At 38.2% G+C, this 25,200-nt stretch overlaps 1 long non-coding RNA gene across 2 annotated transcripts; it reads right to left on the bottom strand.

Moving 5' to 3' along the window:
- Positions 1-919: 919 nt before the first annotated feature.
- LOC307186186 lies at positions 920-16,556 on the bottom strand. Of its 2 annotated transcripts, XR_013828265.1 has the most exons (5): positions 16,476-16,556; positions 15,097-15,212; positions 8,332-8,363; positions 8,012-8,042; positions 920-1,111 (listed from the first exon to the last, which is right to left on the bottom strand). It is a non-coding gene; the product is annotated as an uncharacterized lncRNA (long non-coding RNA). The 2 variants fall into 2 exon arrangements; XR_013828266.1 differs by lacking the exon at positions 8,012-8,042.
- Positions 16,557-25,200: the final 8,644 nt, after the last annotated feature.

Raw genomic sequence — 25,200 nt, 5'->3', positions numbered from 1 at the left:
ATATCTGGAATCTTTAAAATCTCAAATGCAAAAATAAATATCGAAAACATATTAAACTTGGGAAGGAGGAGACAAAAAAATAGAATGAGTGACTGAAAGAAAACAGAGAAAGATATGTTATGCATATTTTGACTAAGTAAACAATTTCCTTTTATAAGAGACTAGAGACTGTCATACAAGGTGAAGTAAGTCAGAAAGAGAAAAACAAATATCGTATATTAACGCATATATGTGGAACCTAGAAAAATGGTACAGATGAACCAGTCTGCAGGGCAGAAATTGAGGCACAGATGTAGAGAACAAACGTATGGACATCAACGGGGGAAGGCGTTGGCGGGGGGGTGGTGTGATGAGTTGGGAGATTGGGATTGACATGTATACACTGATGTGTATAAAATGGATAACTAATAATAGCCTGTTGTATAAAATAATATAATAAAATTCAAAAAGTATTTTAACAGTAGTCTCAGAATACTCAGGGGAATTGATTGATTAAAATTTAGTAATTACAAACCAAAAAAAAAATTAAACTGACCATTAATTCTATGTATTTTAAGTGGCATGATGAGAGTTCCTATATTTATGTCGAACAAATTACTTTTCCAAATGTAAAGGTCACTTATTTCAATAGCTGAATTTTCTGACTTTTTCCACTTATAAGAGCAATGTATGTGGAAAATAAATAATAAAGTCCCATTATGATAATGTTATAACGTATTACAGGAAAAGCCAGAAAAAAGTCTCCTGGGAAAGTCAATAGGCAGCCTAATTAAATGATATTACACTTGTGTTACTGTCTAGGCTATTTTTTTTAATTTGGAAATGCGAAAACTAGCTCTAAAGACAGTTTATTTTCTAAATATGATTTTACTCAACAATTGCCAAATAATTATATCTACAGTGATACATACTTATCCAAATGTTCTTTAAGCTGGAGAAGCCCACCATCTGCCATACACACCATCTGGAATCAGAACGGCTCTTTGGGAACCATAATGACCAAAGGCTTCTGGCTATACACTGCCAGGCTCACCTCCTCACTCCTGCTGTTGAAAGGCAGGCTGATGACCTCAGAACTGATTCCTCCTTGAGTCACAAAGGACCTGATATCCTTAATACAGTCAATAGTTTGGGTCAGAGGATGTTCACATTGTAACACACACAACACACACACACACCCTTAGTTTTTCCTATAAATAAAACTTTAAAGGGGATTTATTGAAAACATGCCAATAGTTAGTGCTAGGAATATTGTTCCCTTATGAGAAAGCATGTTCTCATAAGCTAAGTTTACTACAGTTCATCAATGCCCAATTTCAAAAAGCAATTACCCCCTATTATATGAAGCAATTCAAGAACTTCACAATCATCCAAATGAGACATAAAACCCAAGTAATTATGAAATTGTGTGATTGCAATTAACTGGGCATTCTCTAAACATATATTAACTGGTCTGCAGGTGAGTCAGCCTTATTTCTGGGATAGAAAAATTGAATGGAATAATGAATGTGAATTGACTGTTGAAAGGACAGATCCCACTCAAGCTATGGGGATTGGAGGGTATTTTAAGTTTACATCCTCAAAGTATCTAAGTAGGTCAGGATTCCTATGAATAAGAACTGGACTTGAAAAGCCAGTCACTATCACACACTCCATCAGGCAGCAGTCACACAAGCATTAGCTTCGTCTTTCCTTCTTTCTTCTGCTCCCTCCCTCTCCATGACTACATGTGGCCAACAAGGCAACAAGTCCCAAGTTTACATGATCTCCTGGGTCCAGTGCCTACCACTGTCTATTTGAATCAAGCTCTGTTGCTCAACTCCAAATTCCAGGCTCAGTCTGGGTCAGAGGTCCATCTACGGTCCAATCAGCCACAGCATAGAGAATTAACTCATGTGGTACAGAAGGCTACCCTTTCCAGGGATTAAAGGAAGCCAGATTCCCTAAGGAAGGGGTGTGTGTAGGGAAAGGATGATTGGCATCTCCACCATAAAGGCATTCATTCTTCACGTCCCACATGTTCCAGTCTTTGCACTTGGACAGGTCTCAGCACACCAAGCATGTGCCAATGATTAACTCAGGGGTGAACACACAGTGCTAACAATCAGCCTTGGCATGGCCTTGGAATTGTAAGTAATAAGTGAGGTCACAGAAGACTCTCTTTTTTGGACTCTTGGTAAAATTCTTGCCACATCCTCTATAATTATCTCAATGGGAAGCAAATATCCCACATTCATAAGTCAGGCTTCCTAAAAGCACACAAGGGAAAATAAATAACTTTACTACAAAAAGAAAGAATCATACACAGTTACCTGTATGCAGAATAAAAACAAATGGGTGTGTGTTGGTTAATGAGTGATTTCCTATATTCTTTGATTCTGCTCAGCCACCTGAGGTCAGTTTCACTTCCTATCATTCTGAAGTCCACAGTCTCTCAAAACCCAAAATATTTCCACATCTGATCCAGGTTGACTTTCCCTTTCCTTATCCCTCTTGGACAACTCTAGCTAATGTTTTTTTTTGATTTCCAGGTCCTCATACAGATTCCCACGTTCTCGCTGAGCCATTTCTCAGGGTCCAGAACCATCTGTCTCTACTATATAAACCAATCAGTTTATTCCCTTATTCATTACCAGCTCCTATTCTTATTGGTTATATATATTCCTATTGGTATATATACCAATATATAACAACAATAATGCTGGGAGTAATTAAACACCTGATTTTCCTGGTCTGGATAGTAATTACAATGGGAAAAATTCATATTTTGTCCTTAGTTTATTGGTACTAGCTGTTCTCAGGTCAAGATCATAATAAAAGGCTCTGAAAGTATTTCATTATAACAAATATGAGCATCATATTCTACTCCTCCTCCTGAAGAGTCAAGCAAAAAAATCCTTTAAGCTATTGGACCAAATGAGAGAATAAAAAAACAAAAGATCTTTTTTTTCCTAAACAGAGATAAAAAAATCTGAGAATAAATAATAGATATGATATCAAAAATGGCAACTAAGGAAATAAGTTACTTTCATACATTTCAAAGCAATGCTGTTTATTCAGCACTTCAAAAAAATATGACTTAAAGTAGAGCAGAGTCCATGTATTCATAAACACCATTCATAAATGCCTACCTTACACAGACGTTATGCAGGGCAAATTAAAAATTAAAATTCTATGCCTTGGGAACCGTAGAGTCTAATTGAGGCTGGGAATGCATACTAAAGAGAAATAATTACTCTCAACTTTCAGGGATCCTGAACACATTCTATCACATTTTAACCAGCTAAAAGCACTATGCCTTTTTTCTATCCACTTGATTCATAGCTTAGCTGAACATAGAATTCCAAATTGGAAATCATTTCAGTCAGAATTTTGAATGCCACTCCATTACCTCTTAGCATCTAAGTGTTGCTCATGAGAAGTGTGCAATTTTGAATCCTGGTCAATTTTTTTTCCTCCATGTAAGCTTTTGGGAGTTTCTCTTTATTCCTGGTTTTCTGAAATTTCATGATGATGTACCATAATGTGGATCTTTGCCTCAACCTTTGTTCTGTGGTCTCTTGGTGGTCCCTCTCAATCTGGCAATTCATATCCTTCAGATATATTTTCCTGATATATTTCCCCAATTGTTTATTCCCCTCTGTCTTCTCTGTTCTGTTTTTTCTATTATCTAGATAGGGAACCCCTTGGACTTACTATTTAATTTTTTTATACTTTAACTATTTCTCACCTCTTTGTTTTACTCATAAAATTTCCTCAAATATACCTTTCAATCATTCTATTGATTTTTTTTTTTTTTTTCCGGTACGCGTGCCTCTCACTGTTGCGGCCTCTCCCGTTGCGGAGCACAGGCTCCGGACGCGCAGGCTCAGCGGCCATGGCTCACGGGCCCAGCTGCTCCGCGGCATGTGGGATCCTCCCAGACCGGGGTACGAACCCGTGTACCCTGCATCAGCAGGCGAACCCCCAACCACTGTGCCACCAGGGAAGCCCTCTATTGAATTTTTAATTTCTAATTCCATAGTTTTTATTTCTAAGAATTCTAGTTTGTCTACTCAATGTCCCTTTTTGTTTCATGTATAGAATATATTTTGTCATGTATTTAAAGAATTTTTTTATTTATTTGGCAGTGTTGGGTCTTAGTTGAGGCATGTGGGATCTAGTTCCCTGACCAGGGATCAAACCCGGGCTCCCTGCATTGGGAGCACAGAGTCTCAGCCACTGGACCACCAGGGAAGACCCCTATTTTGGGATATTAATTACAGTTTTCTTATCTTTCTTCTTTACATTTTTTATTTACCCTATGTTCTTTATTTTTGCTTATTTGGTTTGGGCTCTGCATGTTAAGAGCTGCCTCAAATGTCTATCAATCCTTGATTGCCTGCTCATTTTAAGAGTGAGGCACTAAAAGCTGATAGACACTCTGTGTGTAGATGGGACTTGTTGACTGCTTCATTGATGTGGATCTCATGGTGCCATTTCACTGGGCCTCCAACCGTCAACATCTGTAGACATTTTCTCTTGGACTGGTAAATTTCAGCAGAGAGGAACTTCCAGTTCACCTAAGAGTCTGGCAGTATTATCAGAGCTGATTTAGGAAATGAGAGGAAGGGAATGTCATGGCACAATATGTAGATTTTAATTCAATGTATTTGTTTTCTGTATGCTTCCTCTGCTTTAAGTTGTGCCCAAGTCAAGAGTCTGGTCCAACCTCTCTGGAAATTAAACCTCTAGTCTTCTATCAGCATGGAGAAGGGGCTCAGCAAACTGTGAGAGGGGATCAGGGGATCCAACTGTTTTTATATGGACTTTCAACCAATCCTTATATTTTCAACCCTATTTGTACCCCTTTCCTCTTTTCAGAAGTACCTGAAATACCTAAACCTTTCTAGGGCTCTGTGGCAGACTCAGCTGACCCTGTGTTTCCATCACTGCTACCTTGGGTTTCAGATTCCTCTTGTCTCCTAAGTCTGTTATTATTCATATATCTAGGTAATAGATTAAAGATGGTCATGAAGTTTTGCCTCATTGTTCTATTGAGACTACTACTTCGACTAACAAAATATGGCAGAAGTGGAGCTGTGCCACTTGTCAAACACAGGCCTTAACAGTGTGACACCTCCATATCCTATCTCTTGGAAACTTATTGTAGGTGCCCTGAGCTGCCAGCTGAACAATTCAACCACCCTGCAGGAGGGGCAATGTGCAAGGCCCTGACTGAGACTTCACGGAGAGGGAAAGAGATCCAGCTGAGCCCAGCCTCCCAGCTGCCTCTGCTTAGGTGCATGAGTAAAGTATCTTGGATAGTCCAGATCAGCCCTGCTGCCAGATAAATAGCCCTGAGGTCTCATAGTCATGCTGTATGAAATGGAAGAATCACCCAACTTAACTCTGCCCAAGTTTTTGACCATAGAAAATTGTGAAGTACAAGATAGTTTTTGTTTTAATCCATTAACTTTTGAGATAGTTAATTTTGCAGACATAGATAACCAGAACCATCTGCTTCTCGCTTCCAAACTATGTTGTACTTGTCCCTTCTCTTAGTCTTTTTGTCCTTAGGATTACAACTTTTTTTTTTTTAATCTCTACAAAGTTTTCAGTGGAGGTGGTAGTGAATGCATATATGCTATCTAACATGCTTAATGATAAGTTACCTCATTTATTCTTCAATCTCTTTTATATTCTGAAGTATGATTTATTTTTGGCATATTTCATTGTTAGGTTTTTGTTAGATTTTTAAAACCTAAATGGGAAATTCTGATGGTATAAACTATCCCTTCCATTAATTATACTTCCACAAACCAAAGTTACTCTGATAAAACAATTACATTCCTTCTGGTCTACCAACACATTTGTGATATTAAGATTGAGCTATATTTCTAATAAAGTTTAGCATTCATTATTCTTCTCAGAAAACCCAATGACAGATAACAGCCATGAATTTAATGTCACATGTCAACTCATTTTACAGAATTAAAGAGAGTGTCCTTTTTTAAAATCTAGTTAAAGAAATGTCTAATCTCATCTTTTAGCCCCATTCCTGACAGGATCCATCAGCACGTGGTAAAAACTGGATCAAATTCATGCTTTCTGGCATTCATTAGCAGCCAGCAATGTCATTCACTAGTGTTTGAAATACACGAAGCATTTCAAATAGACAGAGGTGCCACTTGAGAAGGGAACACACTACTGCTTCATCCCAATCACTCCTGCACCCTAACCCAAGTTGTAACACATGATCCTCTTCAGGAGTATGTCATTCGGTGGGAGTATAACCAATAACAGGTACTCCAACTGCTATTTCCCTGGAAGTAGGCATGCCACAGACATATGGCTAAACAGCAATTATAGTGATTTGGGGTTTACTTGAGTCAGTGACCCCTGCTACCATAAGCCTGATTATAATAGAGAATCAGCCTGTGGGGGAAGAGAAAAGAAGGATAACCCTAGATATATCTGTATTTCTAGATCAGTACTCAATAGACATTAGTTCCTCCTGCCCCATTCTTTTGTGCCCTGTGGAACTATCTGATGAACATCATATATGGAGCCAATTCAGAAGAAGGGAAACAATGATGACTCTGGAGAGTGTGCTGTAGTCCAGAGCTTCTCAAATATAATGTGCACACAAATCACCTAGGACCTGGTTAAAATGCAGATTGTTTCAGTAGGTCTCATTGGTGCTGAGATTCTCCATTTCTAATGGATCCAAAGTTATGCCAAGGCTGCAGGTCCACAGAACATACTTTGAGAAATAAAACCATAATCAGTTGTTTATGTATCTCTCTTCCCTCATTAAATTTCACAATTTATCCTCCCAATGTACCAATAAAATTCAAAAAAGGTTTTGCTGAAGGTTTAGGGCAAAATACCACAGCATAGCAACTTAAAAACTAAACATGTATGTATCCCTGAATATCTCATTATTTTGTTATACTTTTTGAGCTTTATAAAAAATGTTACTATCTAGTATATAATCTTCTGAGACTTGCTTTTTTAGTTCATGTTTCTAAAATGTATCCATACAGTTGCCGCTTCAACAATAATGATAATGTTCTGATTCTTAGGCAGGGGGTGATAGGTCCACAAGTGTTCCTTTTATTATTATCCTTCAAAAATTAAACTATATATCACTGTATGTATATTCTTTTATATGTATCAAGTATTACTTTCTAAAAACGTTTTAACTAAATATTTGGCACCTCCATTCTTAAAGTTCCTACAGACATTAACACCTCCAACAATATATTATTTCTTTTTTTTTTTTTAATTAATTTATTTATTTGGCTGCGCCAGGTCTTAGTTGCAGCACATGGGATCTACGTTGCCGACTGCAGGATCTTTTAGTTGCAGCATGCATGCCGGATCTAGCTCCTTGATCAGGGATCGAACCTGGGCCCCCTGCATTGGGAGTGCAGAGTCTCAACCACTGGACCACCAGGGAAGTCCCTGCAATGTCTTATTTCTGATCATCCCTTCCATGGAGCCCAACTGAAGACCACCTTATTTGGTTCCATTCTCCCTCCCTCTCTCCTCTCATTTGCTTTCCTCTAATTCCAGCTCTTCTTTTGTTTTAATCTTTTGGCCACACTGCACGGCATGTGGGATCTTAGTTCCCTGACCAGGGATCAAACCCTGGCACCCTGCATTGGAAGCATGGAGTCTTAACCACTGGACTGCCAGGGAAGTCCTTAATTTCAGCCCTTAACCTTTCAATCTCTATCACTGATTTTTCTACTGTATTATTCAACATTAACCCCAGTGTCTCAGCAGCTTTATACAACAATACAATATTCTTGCTCTTATAAAATCCAGAGCTGAAGTTCCTGGCCAGGAGATCTCCTGGGCGGCTTCTTTAAGCAGTCAACTCAGGATTCAGGATATTTCTATTGTGTGTTCCACCATCTCAAAAGTCTCCTTTTCCTACTATATGGTTGGGGGGAAAATCAAGGCAGATTGCATAGGGACTTTTTATGTCCAGGCCTGGAAGTGGCACATCATTTCCACTCACCCTCCATTGGAAGAGCTCAGTGACACAGTCCCTAGAGTCAAGAAAATAAAGGGAAATATGTCTTCCTGTATGCCCAGTGTAAATATAAAATAATTTCATGAACTAAAAAAAAAAATTACCCATGCTACCTGCCACTATGCATAACTGTGCTTAAAAGCTAAATTCTCAGCAATATTCATGAAATGAATTGGCATGGGTAGTTATCCATGAACAGGAAAATAATCTGACTTCATACACTTGGCTACTAAGTAATTGCAAAATATTTAGAAACTCTGTTTTGTTTTATTGGTTTAAAAAATGTGCCATATATCAATACATACCTCTTAGCTACTGCAGGTTCAGTTCTAGATTACTGTAATAAAACAAATGTCGCGATAAAATGAGTCACATAAATGCTTCGGTTTCCGAGTGCATATATGTTACACTATAATGTAGTTTATTAAGTGTGCAAATAGTATCATGTCTAAAAAATATATATAGGTACCTTAATTTAAACATACTTTATTGCTAACAAATGTTAATCATCATCTGAGCCTTCAGCAAGTCATAATCGTTTTCCTGGTGGAGGGTTTGAAATATTGCAAGAATTACCAATATGTGACACAGAGACATGAAGTGAGCAAATGCTGTTGGAAAAATGGCACCGATAGACTTGCTCAATGCAAGGTTTGTTGGCACAAACCTTCTATTTGTAAAGCACGCAGTATCTGTGAAGTACAATAAAGCAAAGCACAATAAAATGAGGTATGCCTATAACTGAAACTCAATAAAATATTCACTGAGCACTACATTAGCACCTTTGGGTAATACAAAAAGGAAATCATAGTCCCTGCTCTCTGAAGGCTTATGATCCAGTTAGGAAGAAAATATACTAGCTGTGCAACAATATCAATACATAATCTAAATATCAGTTTTAAAATAACATAAGACCAATTGCCAAATAATTGTTGCAGATTTATGGAATATGAGTTTTGATAAGGAAGTAGTAAATTATGGCTGGGGAAATCTCAAAGAGTTTGAAAAGATAGATAGATAGATAGATAGATAGATAGATAGATAGATAGATAGATGATAGATACATAGGTAGGTAGATAGAAAGAAATAAGATAATCTTTTCTCCAAGAAGTACAAGGCACTCTTGTACAGAAGAGTACAAATAGACAGAACTTAACATCTTTTTATTTTATTAGCTTGACCTATGCTGCAATAGACCCATTTACCCTGTAGCTCATCTCCAAGTATAGTTTATGCCCCAGTACAAACAATATACTACAATGTTCTTCTCTAACTGTTATGCTTCCATTTTATATTTAAAATTCCCTTGGTAATAAGAAAACAAGCAGGTTCATTTATTCTGCAGGGCCTCTAAATTCAGTAGACAACATCCTGTTTTCCCCTTAAAATTTCAGGCACATCTCAGAGTGCCTCAAAATGAACTTTAGTAAATAGTGCAACTGTGATAAAATTTTCATATCAGATTTTACAGTGTATTCAAAGCTTCTATTTCCCCCATCTCAGCACTTCTCTCCTAAATGAGATTGTACATATCTGGTAAGAGCAAAGGTAAAGTGCACAGCAAGGAATGTCAGCCTTAATAAAAGGAACATATATGTGACTTTCTGTCATCCTCTGGGATCACAGTAACAGTGTTTAAGCAGATGGTGAAGCTGCAGTTAGATTCACAGTTGCTGTTTGGGGCAGGACACACAGGTTATCTAGCAAGATTTTCTCTTACTGGCAGTATCTTCAACAGGATGATGGAGCATTTAGAACTACTGAAGGGAAAAGTTGTGACTAGTATTAATCAAAATCAATATCCCAATTCTAAGACATCGGGACTAGGTTAAGAAAAAACCCAAAGGGAATCCACCCTAACCTTTCAATGACCTCTCCCACCCCCATGACAAACTCTTCTCTCCTGCCCCTCATTACAAGCACCTAATGGCCTCCAGCTCTCTTTCTCTATCAAAATGTTCTCTTAGAAAGAGATCTGCTACCAGCAAGTTGTCTATCTGTACTTTTCAACAAAGAACATGGAGCAGCTGCTGGGGAACAATGTAGCTATGGGTAGAGAAACTCTCAGAGTAAAACTCATGCCATGCATTGAGAAAGTCAACTTGATTCAAAGTAGAAGACTTTGCTATTAAAATAAACACAAAAGCAGAGTATCTACTTTAAAATTAATTCTAGAGATAAACTCTCAGTTCAGGGCAGATTGGCTTCCTGATCCATACCACCTCCAGGTCAGGTCCAGATGCATATATATATATATATATATATATATATATATATTTATTTATTTTTTTTTTTATTTATTTTTTTTTTTTTGTGGTACTTGGGCCTCTCACTGTTGTGGCCTCTCCCGTTGCGGAGCGCAGGCTCCGGACGCGCAGGCTCAGCGGCCATGGCTCAAGGGCCCAGCCACTCCGCGGCATGTGGGATCTTCCCGGACCGGGGCACAAACCCGCGTCCCCTGCATCGGCAGGCGGACTCTCAACCACTGCGCCACCAGGGAAGTGCCAGATGTATATATTTACCTTCCTCTACCCTAATGGATGCTTAGGAGGAAAACTTTGAGAAGTACTATCTCCATACTTGTACTATTTGGGGATGAATTTAATTTTCAGTCCAGTCCTACTACTTTCCAATGAGTCAAGAAACAGATCTATATAGGAAGCTCTCATTTCCATAGGGCAATGGTTCTTACCTTTTTTCTGCATGAATACACCTGGGGATAAGACACTCTTCCATAAGTAACACTTATAGAGAGTGATTCTCAGCAGGATGTCAGAATCTTGGCAAATAGCTGACTGATCATTCCCTCAGGAGGGGGGAGGGAGTGTCTCTATTATCTCATTCCATTCTTCTACCTATTCATTTAGCCAATCAACATGTATTTTTTAATTGAAGTATAATTGATTTACAATGTATTAATTTCTGGTGTATAGCAAAGTGATTCACTTATACATATATATACATTCTTTTCCATTATGGTTTACTATAGGATATTGAATATAGTTTTTTGTGCTGTACAGGAGGACCTTGTTGTTTATCTATTTTATATATAGTAGTGTGTTCTGCTAATCCCAAACTCCTGATTTATCCCTCCGCCACCCCCTTTCTCTTTTGGTAACCATAGTTTGTTTTCTATGTCTGTGAGTCTGTTTCTGTTTCGTAAGTAAGTTCATTTGTGTCATATTTTAGATTCCACATATAAGTGAAATCATGTGGTATTTGTCTTTCTCTTTCTGATTTACTTCACTTAGTATGATAATCTCTAGGTCCAACCATGTTGTTGCAAATAGCATTATTTCATTCCTTTTTATGGCTGAGTAGTATTCCATTGTATATATGTACCACATCTGCTTTACCTATTCATCTATCAATGGACATTTAGGTTGCTTCCATGTCTCAGCCAATCAACATTTAAAGTCTGTTCTCTATAAGTGAAGTGCTGTGCAATCATTAAGAAACATACTTTTTAGGTTGGGGATAGAGAAGACAGTGAATAGTCCATTGTAACATAATGCAACAATAAAAATTTATAGATCTTTGGAAAAAAAATAAAATGTGTCTGAAAACCAAGAGAATAAAAAACACAATCAGAGCAGATCCAGGGATGATTCAGATACTGGAATTAGCAGAAATGTTCCCTTATAGTCTTCAGCCATCACCTCCCCTTGTCTCAACCCAGCCATAAATGAGTCCTATGGGAGACTAGAAAACAGCCTATAGGGTTCAGACCCCAGCTTACAACACAGACCAGGTATGAACGAGAAGGAATCTGAGGACAGATAGTCCCTGGACAAGCACAGGAATTATATAGAAAAGGACTATAGAGAGAACATTAGGTTTGGCAAGTATGAAGTCAATGATGACTAATCTTGAGATAACTAAGAAGTACTTAGAGTTTGTGGGGAAGAAGGCAGAGAGGTAAAGCATACAGTCCTGGAGCAGATAGGGAAAGTGGATTTAAGAATACAAATTAAAGGATTAACCTTGGGTGATAAGGGTCAAAATTTGCACCCTCCCACTCAATTGCACGAAAAAATTTAATGTAAATTTATTTTTATAACTAACTTTATTCTGTTTTGATCCCCCATTCCTATACAGTAGCCAAACAAAACAAAACAAAAACTTTCATTTGACCACTTAAGTTATCTCAGTCTTTAGAATAATTCAGCCTCTTTCAGATTAGTCTTCAGGGGTGTCATCTCAGGGATCACTTGTTTAGGTCCTCCCTTTTCTGCTTGATCTAAATCTTGGGACCTTACTTATTATTGTGGCACCAGTACAGGGATGTCTGACATACTCTTGTCTCTGCTTTTCAGATCTTCCTCACCTCCTCGAAAAATGTCCTTCATTTCACATGATATGCTACATCTGCTGCACTGGTATCTGATAAAATATGACTTTTTCTATAGCATCTCTAGGCTCCACACTGCATCCTCTTTGCCTCAACCACAGGGCTCTTCTAGTCTACAGCTGACTTCCTTATCCCCCATATGAAGCCTGATAACATCAGACTTCTCTCTGAGTATGTTCCATCCTTAGCCCCCAACACCGTCCTCAACCAGCTCTAATCTCCCACTATGACAGTGCCATGTCATTTTGGTACCACGCAGAATGCGAGAAGGGGCTTGAGAGTTTCCTAATATACACCCTGAAAAGGAAGAAACAAGACACTCTTGTTTTACCCCTTGCTCTCTCTTCCTCTCCCTCTCAACCCATAACAGAGGGTTTTCAACTTTCCTTTTTTGTCTGACAGGAACTGCAGACAAGTTCAAAAGTGAACAGATCCTCTTTCCCTTATCGGTAAATAAAGGAAGAAAGTTACAACATAGACTCAATTACTAAAAAATAAATGAGACTGTGAAATGGAAATTTTATTAAATATTATTCTTTAACACTTGGAAATCTTATGTGGCAGGTCATGTCCATGTCTGCTAGAGGCCCAAAACACAACAAGAAATAAAACACAGACATATGTGACTGAGGTACAGGTAGGAATGTCTTTAGCAGCAGTAAGTGGACCACTTATGTTTCGTGTCCCCACACCCAGACTAAGTGTTTAAAAGTCAGAGAAAGGCCTGAGGTTTCTCATCTCCTCTAAACTGGTGGCTTTTAAATTCCCCATAGGCAGCACTGATCACAGGATCTAGGTGGCAGATCCTTAAGTAACAAGGGAGGCATCAGGTGATTGCATACATTCATTTGTGTACTTTTCTGGTGGACATAATTTACATAGTTCATCTAGGCAATCAAAGTGAAAGTAACCTTGAGCCATTTCCTTCATGGTTCTGGTGGGTCTTTAACTAACACCAACTTTCATAACCTTGCCTAGCTCAGCTTTTCCCTCCACTGATCCTGTTAGTCTTTTTTTGTGTTTCTCTTCCATCTTCACCTTGCCCTTTAGGTTTCTTCCTCCTTAAGACTTTGACTTGTCATAAAGAACTCTTCACCTGAACTGCATCTTGAAAGTTCCTTCTTGGCTTGTCCTGATCCCTGCCATGCCAACTTTTCCCTTGGATAGCATCCCATAGGCTCTCCTCTCACTGGTTTTCCTGGACTCAAAGGTGGAGCAGACCACCTTTTTAAAGATATCTGTATCAAAAGGGAAATAAGAGTGCAATCAACCAACCACCTTAAGCTAAATTTCAGGAATTTCTGGCTTCGACGTGTTTCAAATCAGACTATGCTTGCAATATTCCATCACTCTACCTGTGTGTAAGATGATTATAGTTTTCTATGGTTACTGTAACCATAAACTTGATAACTTAAAACAACATAAATTTATACTCTGACAGTGTTGGAGACCAGAAGTCTGAAATCAGTTTCACATGGCTAAAGTCAAGGTGTTGGCAGGGCTGATTCCTTCTGGAGGCCCTGGGGAGAATTCATTTTCTTGTTTTTTCCTAGCTCCTAGAGGCCATCTACATTCCTTGGCTCATGACTTGTCCCTTGAATCACTTCAATCTCTTGCTTCCATCATTGCATTTACTTCTTCACAAAACCCTCTCCACCTTCTTTTTATGAGGTCTCTTGTGATTACATTTAGGGCCTACCCACATAACCCAGAATAATCTTCGCATCTGGAGATCCTTGACTTAATCACATCTACAGAGGCCCTTTTGCCATATAGGGTGACAGTCACAGGGTCCAGGGATTAGGACATGGATATCTTTGGTCGGGAATTATTTGGCCTACCACAGCCCCTAGTATATAATAACAGAAAAATGCCATATGTCAATACCACCATGAAAGTGAAAGAAACTACTATAGTCACAATAAAAAGGTAACAAAAACAGTCATTAAAAGAGTTATTTTTTAAGAAAATAACAATATTTTCATAATATTGACAATACAATTCTTTGACTACATTTAAAGAGTTTCATAAATTTTTCTTTAAACACCCAAGTGGGAAGGGCTCCATGAAAAGTCACTTTTCTTTTCACTATTAAAAAAAAATCTGGGCTTCCCTGGTGGCGCAGTGGTTGAGAGTCCGCCTGCCGATGCAGGGGACATGGGTTCGTGCCCCGATCCAGGAAGATCCCACATGCCGCGGAGCGGCTAGGCCCGTGAGCCATGGCCGCTGAGCCTGCGCGTCCGGAGCCTGTGCTCCGCAACGGGAGAAGCCACAACAGTGAGAGGCCTGCGTACCACAGAAAAAAAAAAAATCTAACCTCACTTACAAAAAGATTAATGTAACAATTTCTACGTATACAAGGCGTAATTTAAATAAAGCCATGGAGTAATCACAGTAGGGCAATACACTGCCTAGAGTCCCAGAGATGATAACGTTTTTCTTCATGTCTTTTGATTATAATTAGTATAACTATGGGTGGATATTATCAAAGTAAAGGTCATCAAATAGCAAGGGAAAGTAAACAAAGTTTTTAAAACGTCATTCAAAGGTGGCTTTCAGAAAATTATTCAGGTAGTCACATTTTGTTTTTAAACTACATCCTCATTCTTATGGTAGGTCAGCTTGTTAGCAAAATATAGGTGCAAATTTTCATAATGGCATTAAAAGCTAGTTTTCATGAGAAATATCATCTGCGATTCTACAAGGTATAAATACGTACCCTCTGTAAGAACTTGTCAAACACTGTGAATAACCGTCTTATCTCCAGAATCATAGGGCATATTCTGACTTAAGAGCAGTATAACCTTTATCTCCTCTCTGCTTCAGTTTCTTCATCTATAAAATAAAGATAGTACCTACAGCTTAGCATTGTTGTGCAACTTAAATAATACAAAAAAGAAAAAACTTACTTAGAGTAGTTCCTGGCAAATAATACACTCCCAGTCAATTTTAGTCATTTTCATTTTCTCAGCTTTTGGATTCATCAGTTTTTAAAAACATGAAAAACCTGGAATGACCTGAGTGAATTCATTTAAAGTGCATGCACTCATCTCTAAATTAGATGACAAAAATAGACTACTTTGGTAATAAACACATAGATCAATGAAACAAAATGGAGGACCCAAAAATGCTCCCACATAAATAAGCTTAACTGATTTTTGACAAAGCTACAAAAGCAATTCAGTGGATTGCCTTTTCAACAAATGATTATGCAGCAATTGGACATCCACAGGCAAAGAAAAATAAACCTTGATTTAAATTTATACCTTATACAAAAATTAACTCAAAGGAGATCACAGTATACAAAAATTAACTCAAAGTAGATCATAGACTTAAATATAATACCTGAAACTGTAAAACATTTACGAAAAAATATACAGAAATCCTTTGGAATCTAGAGGTAGGCTTAGAATTGGTGCCAAAAGCACAATCCCTAAAAAGAAAAACCGATAAATAGGACCTCATCAAAATTTAAAATTTTTCTCTATGAAAGCCCATGAGAAGAGAATAAGCAGACAGCAATAGGCACATGAAAAGTTGTTCAACATCATCAGCTATTAGGAAAATACAAATTTAAATTAGGAGTTTGGGGTTAACAGATACACACTACTATATATAAAATAGATAAATAACAAGGACCTACTATATAGCACAAGGAACTATATTCAATATCTTGTAATAACCAATGACCTATAATGGTTAAAGAATATATATGTTCTTTTTCAGATTCTTTTTGCAATCACTTTTGCTGTACACCTGAAACTAACACAACATTGTAAATCAACTATTCTTCAATTTAAAAAACAGAAGCATCCAAAAACACAAAACAAAACAAAACTACAATGTAATTTCACTACACATCTGACACAATGGCTAAAATAAAAAAGTGACAACACCAAAGGCTAGCAAAGCTGTTTTCAGAAACTGGATCATTCATACATAGCTGGTGGTATTACAATCATACATTTTGGAAAACAATTTGGCAGTTTCTTGTAAAACTAAACACTAAACTATCATACAATCCAATAATTGTGCTCCTAGGCTTTTATCCCAGAGAAAGGAAAACACAGTCGCATAAAAACCTGTACACGAACATACCTAGCTGCTTTATTCATAACAGCCAAAAAACGGCATCAGCCCAGATGTCCTTCAGCGGATGAATGGTCAAATAAATTGTGGGATACTACCAGCAATTAAAAAAAAAAGAGGGCTTCCCTGGTGGATCAGTGGTTGAGAGTCCGCCTGCCGATGCAGGGGACACGGGTTCGTGCCCCAGTTCAGGAAGATCCCACATGCCGCGGAGCGGCTAGGCCCGTGAGCCATGGTCGCTGAGCCTGCGCGTCCGGAGTCTGTGCTCCACAATGGGAGAGGCCACATCAGTAAGAGGCCCGCATACCGGAAAAAAAAAAAAAAAAAAAAACAGAAACTATGCATACATGCAACAACCTGGATGACTCTCTTTCACTGTGTGAAAAAAAAGCCAACTACAAAATCCAACTATGATATTATGATTCCAACTATATAACATTCTGGAAAAGGCGGAACTATAGAGACAATAAAAAGATCCATGGTTGCAGGAACTGGGGAAAGGAAGGGATGAATAGGCAGAGCACAGAGGATTTTTAGGACAGTGAAACTATTTTGTGTGATACTATAATAATAGACATATGTCAGTATACATTTGTCCAAATCCATAGAATATACACTACCAAAAGTGAATGCTATGTAAAATATAAAAACTATGGACTTATATATAAACCACGGACTTTGGGTGATAATATGTCAGTGTAGGTTCATCCACTGTAATATATGTGTCACTCTGGTGAGGGATGTTGGTAATGCGGGAGGCTGTGCATGTGGGAGAGCAGGGGGTATATGGAAGCTCTCTGTGTTTTCTGCTCCATTTTGCTGTGAACCTAAAACTGTTCTAAAAAATAAAGTCTATTTCTTTTAAAGGCTACCTAGTGTATGATTCCATTTGTATAACATTATTTAAATGACAAAATATAGAAATAAGGAAGAGATTAGTGGTTAAGGGGGACATGGGGGCAGGAGGGAGGTGGATGTGGTAATAAAAGGACAACACGAGGGATGTTTATGGTGCTGGAACTGTTCAGTGTCTTGACTGTGGTGGTGGATACCAGATGATAAAACTACATAGGACTTAATATGCACGCATTCATTCAAGAGCATGCTGTGTGCAAGTATAAGTAAAACTGGGGAAATCTAAGATTGTCAAATTGTATCCATGTCAATGTCCTGGTTGTTATTCCACTATAGTTTTCCACTGGGGGAAAATAGGCAAAATGTGCAAGAGATCACTCTGTATTATTTACTACAACTGCATGTGAATTATAATTATCTCAATTTTAAAACCGGACTACCTTAAATTCTCCAACAGGTTTTACTAACGCCATAGAAACCTGCCATCACCCTCTTAATTTTGCTGTTTACAGTCAATGTTGACTCTGCAGCTAAAGTCATCAGCAAATGAACGGGACATGCTTCTACTCTTTGAGAACAGAAAGCTATTCTGGCTTTAGAAATTGCCTGTGTCCCAGTATTGGAGGCTTGCGTCACCTTGCCTGCAAGGTTGTGCAGCCCTACCTTCCAGAGATCAAAAGAATCAAAGTCCACATGGCATGCCCTGCCAGTGTTCCATGGCTCACAGCTTTATTGATGTCACTGAAACATCTGTGAAAAGGATCTGTCTGACTGGGTTGAAACGGTGACTTACATTCCAAGGAAAAAATATTTTATGCCATGGAAAATTAAAAAGATGCAGCCAGCCACCAACGAAAATATTCTGGCATAAAGCAGGGGGTAATGAGAATTGGAAAGAGCTGTAAAGAGAATTTCTCTTCAGTAACCAAAGGGGTACACTTCTGGCATTCTCTCAGAAATAAAAAGAGAATCAAGCTAGATGCTGGTAAGGTAGCCAATGCTTAAAACTGAATTTCGTTTGAACCATGAAATTGCATCTACTCTCTAAAGTGTAAAATGTAAAGATTTTGGTGGGATCTAACTTATCCTATCTGACAAGAAATATCAGATTTTAATATCAATAGAAGGGAAATGTTGAATATTAAACTAAGGAACATCAGAGTCAGAGTATTAATGAAAGACCAAGTATGGAAAAATGGAGTATCTTCACCTTCTTATTTTTTTTCTTTTTTACCCTTTTCTCCTTCTCCATCTACTTCTCTACCTCTTCTCCTCCTTATTGTTTCTTGTGTGTTTGTTTTTTGTTTTGAAGATTCCTCATTCAACCCCATCTCCCAGCTCTTACCTAAATGGTTCATTTCTAGGCTGCAGGCATTACTAAAGGTTCTGACAGACGGGGAAATGGGTGAAGGAGAGAAATATAGAAATCCATTTACATTCAGGACTGAGAAGCAAGCACCTGGGGTAGGAATATGTTCAAAAAACATAAATGATTTGGTCCAATAAGAAAACCTTAGTCACCAACAAAGAGAAAGCAAAGTGTATACCATAAGTCATCTGCCCTGACCCATTGACTCAGTCCCAGTTATGTTTACATTAATGTGTAATCTTTTCACTAAAACTTGTAAGGCACCTAGACCAAGGCAGCACCAGTTTGACATCCACATGACGAAACAAACCCAACATGGAAAAGAGACACCCTCTTACTTTGGCAGGGGGAAGCTGAGTGTGGATGAGGGCCCTATATTTCACTGAGGTCTCACATAGCACGGTGCTGCCTTAGGACATCCCAGGGCAGCAGTGGCACCTGGTGGTGGTGCCCAGTGGCAGTGCCGAGTAGCAGGCCATGGGCACCAGAAACAACTAGCTAAATACCTTACATAAGTAGCACTGCCTAAAACAAATAATTGAAATAATTGTGAGGTCACAGGAGACACCCCCTGTTGATGTACCTATATACCCTCGATATGTATAGAAGAGATATGAGGGGTTATGTAAACAATGGAATACTAAATAGTAAAATATCCAGAAAAAAAGCACAATTTACTGTAATGAACATAAGTACATTTATACCTTTAAGCTGGATTAACTCAGGAAAAGATAAGATTCATGTACATCCAGTATTACTGAATTGGAAAAACTGACCTCGGTCTCCTCCCATATCTACCTGAGTAGCCCTTATGTATGTCTTCCTATAATTATATTGTTAGTAAGCTAAAGCTTTCTCCACTGACAGGTTTCTTTTTATACCAGCATATAAATGTGCTTGTAAATAAAAACTTTAAAATGTAATTTCACATTACAATAATTGATTGCATTGAATTAAATGCAGCACGTAACATACTACCTGCTGCCCAATAGACATGATCTTTTACCTCTGAGCAAACTATAAGCTATACTCCAAAATATAAAATAAAAATTCTGAGAGACCTTCAAGATGGCGGAGGAGTAAGACGTGGAGATCACCTTCCTCCCCACAAATACATCAGAAATACATCTACATGTGGAACAACTCCTACAAAACACCTACTGAATGCTGGCCAAAGACCTCAGATTTCCCAAAAGGCAAGAAACTCCCCAGTACCTGGACAGGGTCTTGGTGCTCCAGTGGGGTGTCAGGCCTGTGCCTCTGAGGTGAGAGAGTCAAGTTCAGGACATTGGTCCACCAGAGACCTCGCGGCACCAAGTAATATCAAATGGCGAAAGCTCTCCCAGAGATCTCCATCTCAACACTAAGACCCAGCTCTACTCAACAACCAGGAAGCTACAGTGCTGGACACCCTATGCCAAACAACTAGCAACACTGGAACACAACCCCACCCATTAGCAGAGAGGCTGCCTAAAATCATAATAAGGTCACAGACACCACAAAACACACCACTGGACATGGTCCAGCCCACCACAAAGGCAAGATCCAGCCTCATCCACCAGAACAAAGGCACTAGTCCCCTCCACCAGGAAGCCTACACAACACACTGAATCAACCTTAGCCACTGGGGGCAAACACCAAAACCAACGGGAGCTACGAACCTGCATCCTACGAAAAGGAGACCTCAAGCACAGTAAGTTAAGCAAAATGAGAAGACAGAGAAACACACAGAAGATGAAGGAGCAAGGTAAAAACCCACCAGACCAAACAAATGAAGAGGAAATAGGCAATCTACCTGAAAAAGAATTCAGAGTATGATAGTAAAGATGATCCAAAATCATGGAAATAGAATGGAGAAACTATAAGAAACATTTAACAAGGACCTAGAAGAACTAAAGAGCAAACAAACAATGATGAAAAACACAATAAATGAAATAAAAATTCTCTAGAAAGAATCAATAGCAGAATAACTAAGGCAGAAGAACAGATAAGTGACCTGGAAGATAAAATAGTGGAAATAACTACTGCAGAGCAGAATAAAGAAAAAAGAATGAAAAGAATTGAGTACTGTCTTAGAGATCTCTGGGACAACATTAAAGGCACCAACATTCAAATTATAGGGGTCCCAGAAGAAGAAGAGAAAAAGAAAGGGACTGAGAAAATATTTGAAGAGATTATAGTTGAAAACTTCCCTAATATGGGAAAGGAAATAGTCAATCAAGTCCAGGAAGCACAGAGATTCCATACAGGATAAATCCAAGGAGAAACACATCAAGACACATATTAATCAAACTAGCAAAAATTAAATTCAAAGAAAAAATATTAAAAGCAGCAAGGGAAAAACAACAAATAACATACAAGGGAATCTCCATAAGGTTAACAGCTGATCTTTCAGGAGAAACTCTGAGAGCCAGAAGGGAGTAGCAGGACATATTTAAAGTGATGAAAGGGAAAAACCTACAATGAAGATTACTCTACCTCGCAAGGATCTCATTCAGATTCGATGGAGAAATTAAAATCTTTACAGACAAGCAAAAGCTAAGAGAATTCAGCACCACCACACCAGCTTTACAACAAATGCTAAAGGAACTTCTCTATGCAGGAAACACAAGAGGAGGAAAAGACCTACAATAACAAACCCAAAACAATTAAGAAAATGGTAATAGGAACATACATATTGATAATTACCTTAAGTGTAAATGGATTTAATGCTCCCACCAAAAGACATAGACTGGCTGAATGGATATAAAAACAAGACCTGTATATGCTATCTACAAGAGACGAGCTTCAGACCTAGGAACACATACAGACTGAAAGTGAGGGGATGGAAAAAGATATTCCATGCAAATGGAAATCAAAAGAAAGCTGGAGTAGCAATTCTCATATCAGACAAAATAGACTTTAAAATAAAGACTACTACAAGAGACAAAGGAGGACACTATATAATGATCAAAGGATCAATCCAGAAGAAGATATAACAATTGTAAATATTTATGCAACCAACATAGGAGCACCTCAAAACATAAGGCAAATGCTAACAGCCATAAAAGGGGAAATCAACAGTAACACAATCACAGTAGGGGACGTTAACACCCCACTTTCATCAATGAACATATCATCCAAAATGGAAGTAAATAAGGAAACACAACCTTTAAATGATACATTAAACAAGATGGACTTAATTGATATTTATAGGACATTCTACGTGAAAACAACAGAATACACTTTCTTCTCAAGTGCTCATGGAACATTCTCCAGGACAGATCATATCTTGGGTCACAAATCAAGTCTTGGTAAATTTAAGAAAACTGAAATCGTATCATGTATCTTTTCCGACCACAATGCTATGAGACTGGATATCAACTACAGGAAAAAATCTGTAAAAGATACAAACACATGGAGGGTAAACAATAAACTACTTAATAACCAAAAGATCACTGAAGAAATCAAAGAGAAAATCAAAAAATACCTACAAAGAAATGACAATGAAAACACGACGACCCAAAACCTATGGGATTCAGCAAAAGCAGTCTAAGAGAGAAGTTTATAGCAATACAATCCTACCTCAAGAAACAAGAAATATCTCAAATAAACAACCTAACCTTACACCTAAAGCAATTAGAGAAAGAAGAACAAAAAAACCCCTAAAGTTAGCCAGAAGGAAAGAAACCGTAAAAATCAGTTCAGAAATAAATGAAAAAGAAATGAAGGAAACAATAGCAAAGATCAATAAAACTAAAAGCTAGTTCTTTGAGAAGATAAACAAAATTGATAAACCATTAGCCAGACTCATCACGAAAAAAAGGGAGAAGACTCAAATCAATATAATTAGTAATGAAAAGGGAGAAGTAACAACTGACACTGCAGAAATACAAAGTATCAAGACAGATTACTACAAACAACTATATGCCAATAAAATGGACAACCTGGAAGAAATGGACAAATTCTTAGACAAGCACAACCTTCCGAGACTGAACCAGGAAGAAATAGAAAATATAAACAGACCAATCACAAGCACTGAAATTGAGACTGTGATTAAAAATCTTCCAACAAACAAAACCCCAGGACCAGTTGGCTTCACAGGTGAATTCTACCAAACATTTAGAGAAGAGCTACCACCTATCCTTCTCAAACTCTTCCAAAATACAGCAGAGGGAGGAACACTCCCAAACTCATTCTACAAGGCCACCATCACCCTGATATCAAAACCAGACAAAGATGTCACAAAGAAAGAAAACTACAGGGCAATATCACTGATGAACATAGATGCAAAAATCCTCAACAAGATACTAGCAAACAGAATCCAACAGCACATTAAAAGGATCATACGGCTTCCCTGGTGGCGCAGTGGTTGAGAGTCCACCTGCCGATGCAGGGGGGACGCAGGTTCGTGCCCCGGTCCGGGAAGATCCCACATGCCGCGGAGCGGCTGGACCCGTGACCAATGGCCGCTGAGCCTGCGCGTCCAGAGCCTGTGCTCCGCAACGGGAGAGGCCACAACAGTCAAAGGCCCGCGTACCGCAAAAAAAAAAAAACAAAAAAAAGGATCATACACATGATCAAGTGGGGTTTATCCCAGGAATGCAAGGATTCTTCAATATATGTAAATCAATCAATGTGATACACCATATTAAAAAATTGAAGGATAAAAACCATATGATCATCTCAATAGATGCAGAAAAAGCTTTCGACAAAATTCAACACCCATTTATGATAAAAACCCTCCAGAAAGTAGGCATAGAGGGAACTTTCCTCAACATAATAAAGGCCATATATGACAAACCCATAGCCAACATCGTTCTCAAGGGTGAAAAACTGAAAGCATTTCCACTAAGATGAGGAACAAGACAAGACTGCCCACTCTCACCATTATTATTCAACATAGTTTGGAAGTCTTAGCCACAGCAATCATAGAAGAGAAAGAAATAAAAGGAATCCAAATCGGAAAAGAAGAAGTAAAGCTGTCACTGTTTGCAGATGACATGATACTCTACTTAGAGAATCCTAAAGATGCCACCAGAAAACTACTAGAGCTAATCAATGAATTTGGTAAAGTTGCAGGATACAAAATGAACGCACAGAAATCTCTTACATTCCTATACACTAATGATGAAAAATCTGAAAGTGAAATTAAGGAAACACTCGCATTTACCATTGCAACAAAAAGAATAAAATACCTAGGACTAAACCTACCTAAGGAGACAAAAGACCTGTATGCAGAAAACTATGACATTGATGAAAGAAATTAAAGATGATACAAACAGATGGAGAGATATACTATGTTCTTGGATTGGCAGAATCAACACTGTGAAAATGACTACACTACTGAAAGCAATATACAGATTCAATGCAATCCCTATCATACTACCAATGGCATTTTTCACAGAACTAGAACAAAAAATTTCACAATTTGTATGGAAACACAAAAGACCCCGAGTAGCCAATGCAATCTTGAGAAAGAAAAACAGAGCTGGAGGAATCAGGCTCCCAGACTTCAGACTATACTACAAAGCTACAGTAATCAAGACAGTCTGACACTGTCACATAAAGAGAAATATAGATCAATGGAACAGGACAGAAAGCCCAGAGTTAAACCCACGCACATATGGTCACCTTAGTTTTGATAAAGGAGGCAAGAATATACAATGGACAAAAGACAGCCTCTTCAATAAGTGGTGCTGGGAAAACTGGACAGCTACATGGAAAAGAATGAAATTAGAACACTCCCTAACACCATACACAAAAATAAACTCAAAATGGATTAAAGACCTAAATGGAAGGCCAGACACTATCAAGCTCTTAGAGGAAAACATAGGCAGAACACTCTATGACATAAATCACAGCAAGATCCTTTTTGACCCACCTCCTAGAGAAATGGAAATAAAAATAAACAAATGGGACCTAATGAAACTTAAAAGCTTTTGCACAGCAAAGGAAGCCATAAGCAAAATGAAAAGACAAGCCTCAGAATGGGAGAAAATAGTTGCAAATGAAGCAACCGACAAAGGATTAATCTCCAAAATTTACATGCAGCTCAATATCAAAAAATCAAACAACCCAATCCAAAAATGGGCAGAAGACCTAAATAGACATTGCTCCAAAGAAGAAATACAGATTGCCAACAAACACATGAAAGGATGCTCAACATCACTAATCATTAGAGAAATGCAAATCAAAACTACGAGGTATCACCTCACACCAGTCAGAATGGCCATCATCAAAACATCTACAAACAATAAATGCTGGAGAGGGTGTGGAGAAAAGGGTACCCTCTTGCACTGTTGGTGGGAATGTAAATTGATACAGCCACTATGGAGAACAGTATGGAGGTTCCTTAAAAAACTACAAATAGAACTACCATATGACCCAACAATCCCACTACTGGGCATACACCCTGAGAAAACCATAATTCAAAAAGAGTCATGTACCACAATGTTCACTGAAGCTCTATTTACAATACCCAGGACATGGAAGCAACCTTAGTGTCCATCAACAGGTGAATGGATAAAG

This window comes from Stenella coeruleoalba (assembly GCF_951394435.1).
Source record: "Stenella coeruleoalba genome assembly, chromosome: 4".
Classification (NCBI taxonomy): Eukaryota; Metazoa; Chordata; class Mammalia; order Artiodactyla; family Delphinidae; genus Stenella; species Stenella coeruleoalba.
The sequence above is the reverse complement of the archived record's forward strand: the minus strand, read 5'-3'. Positions and strand labels throughout refer to the sequence as shown.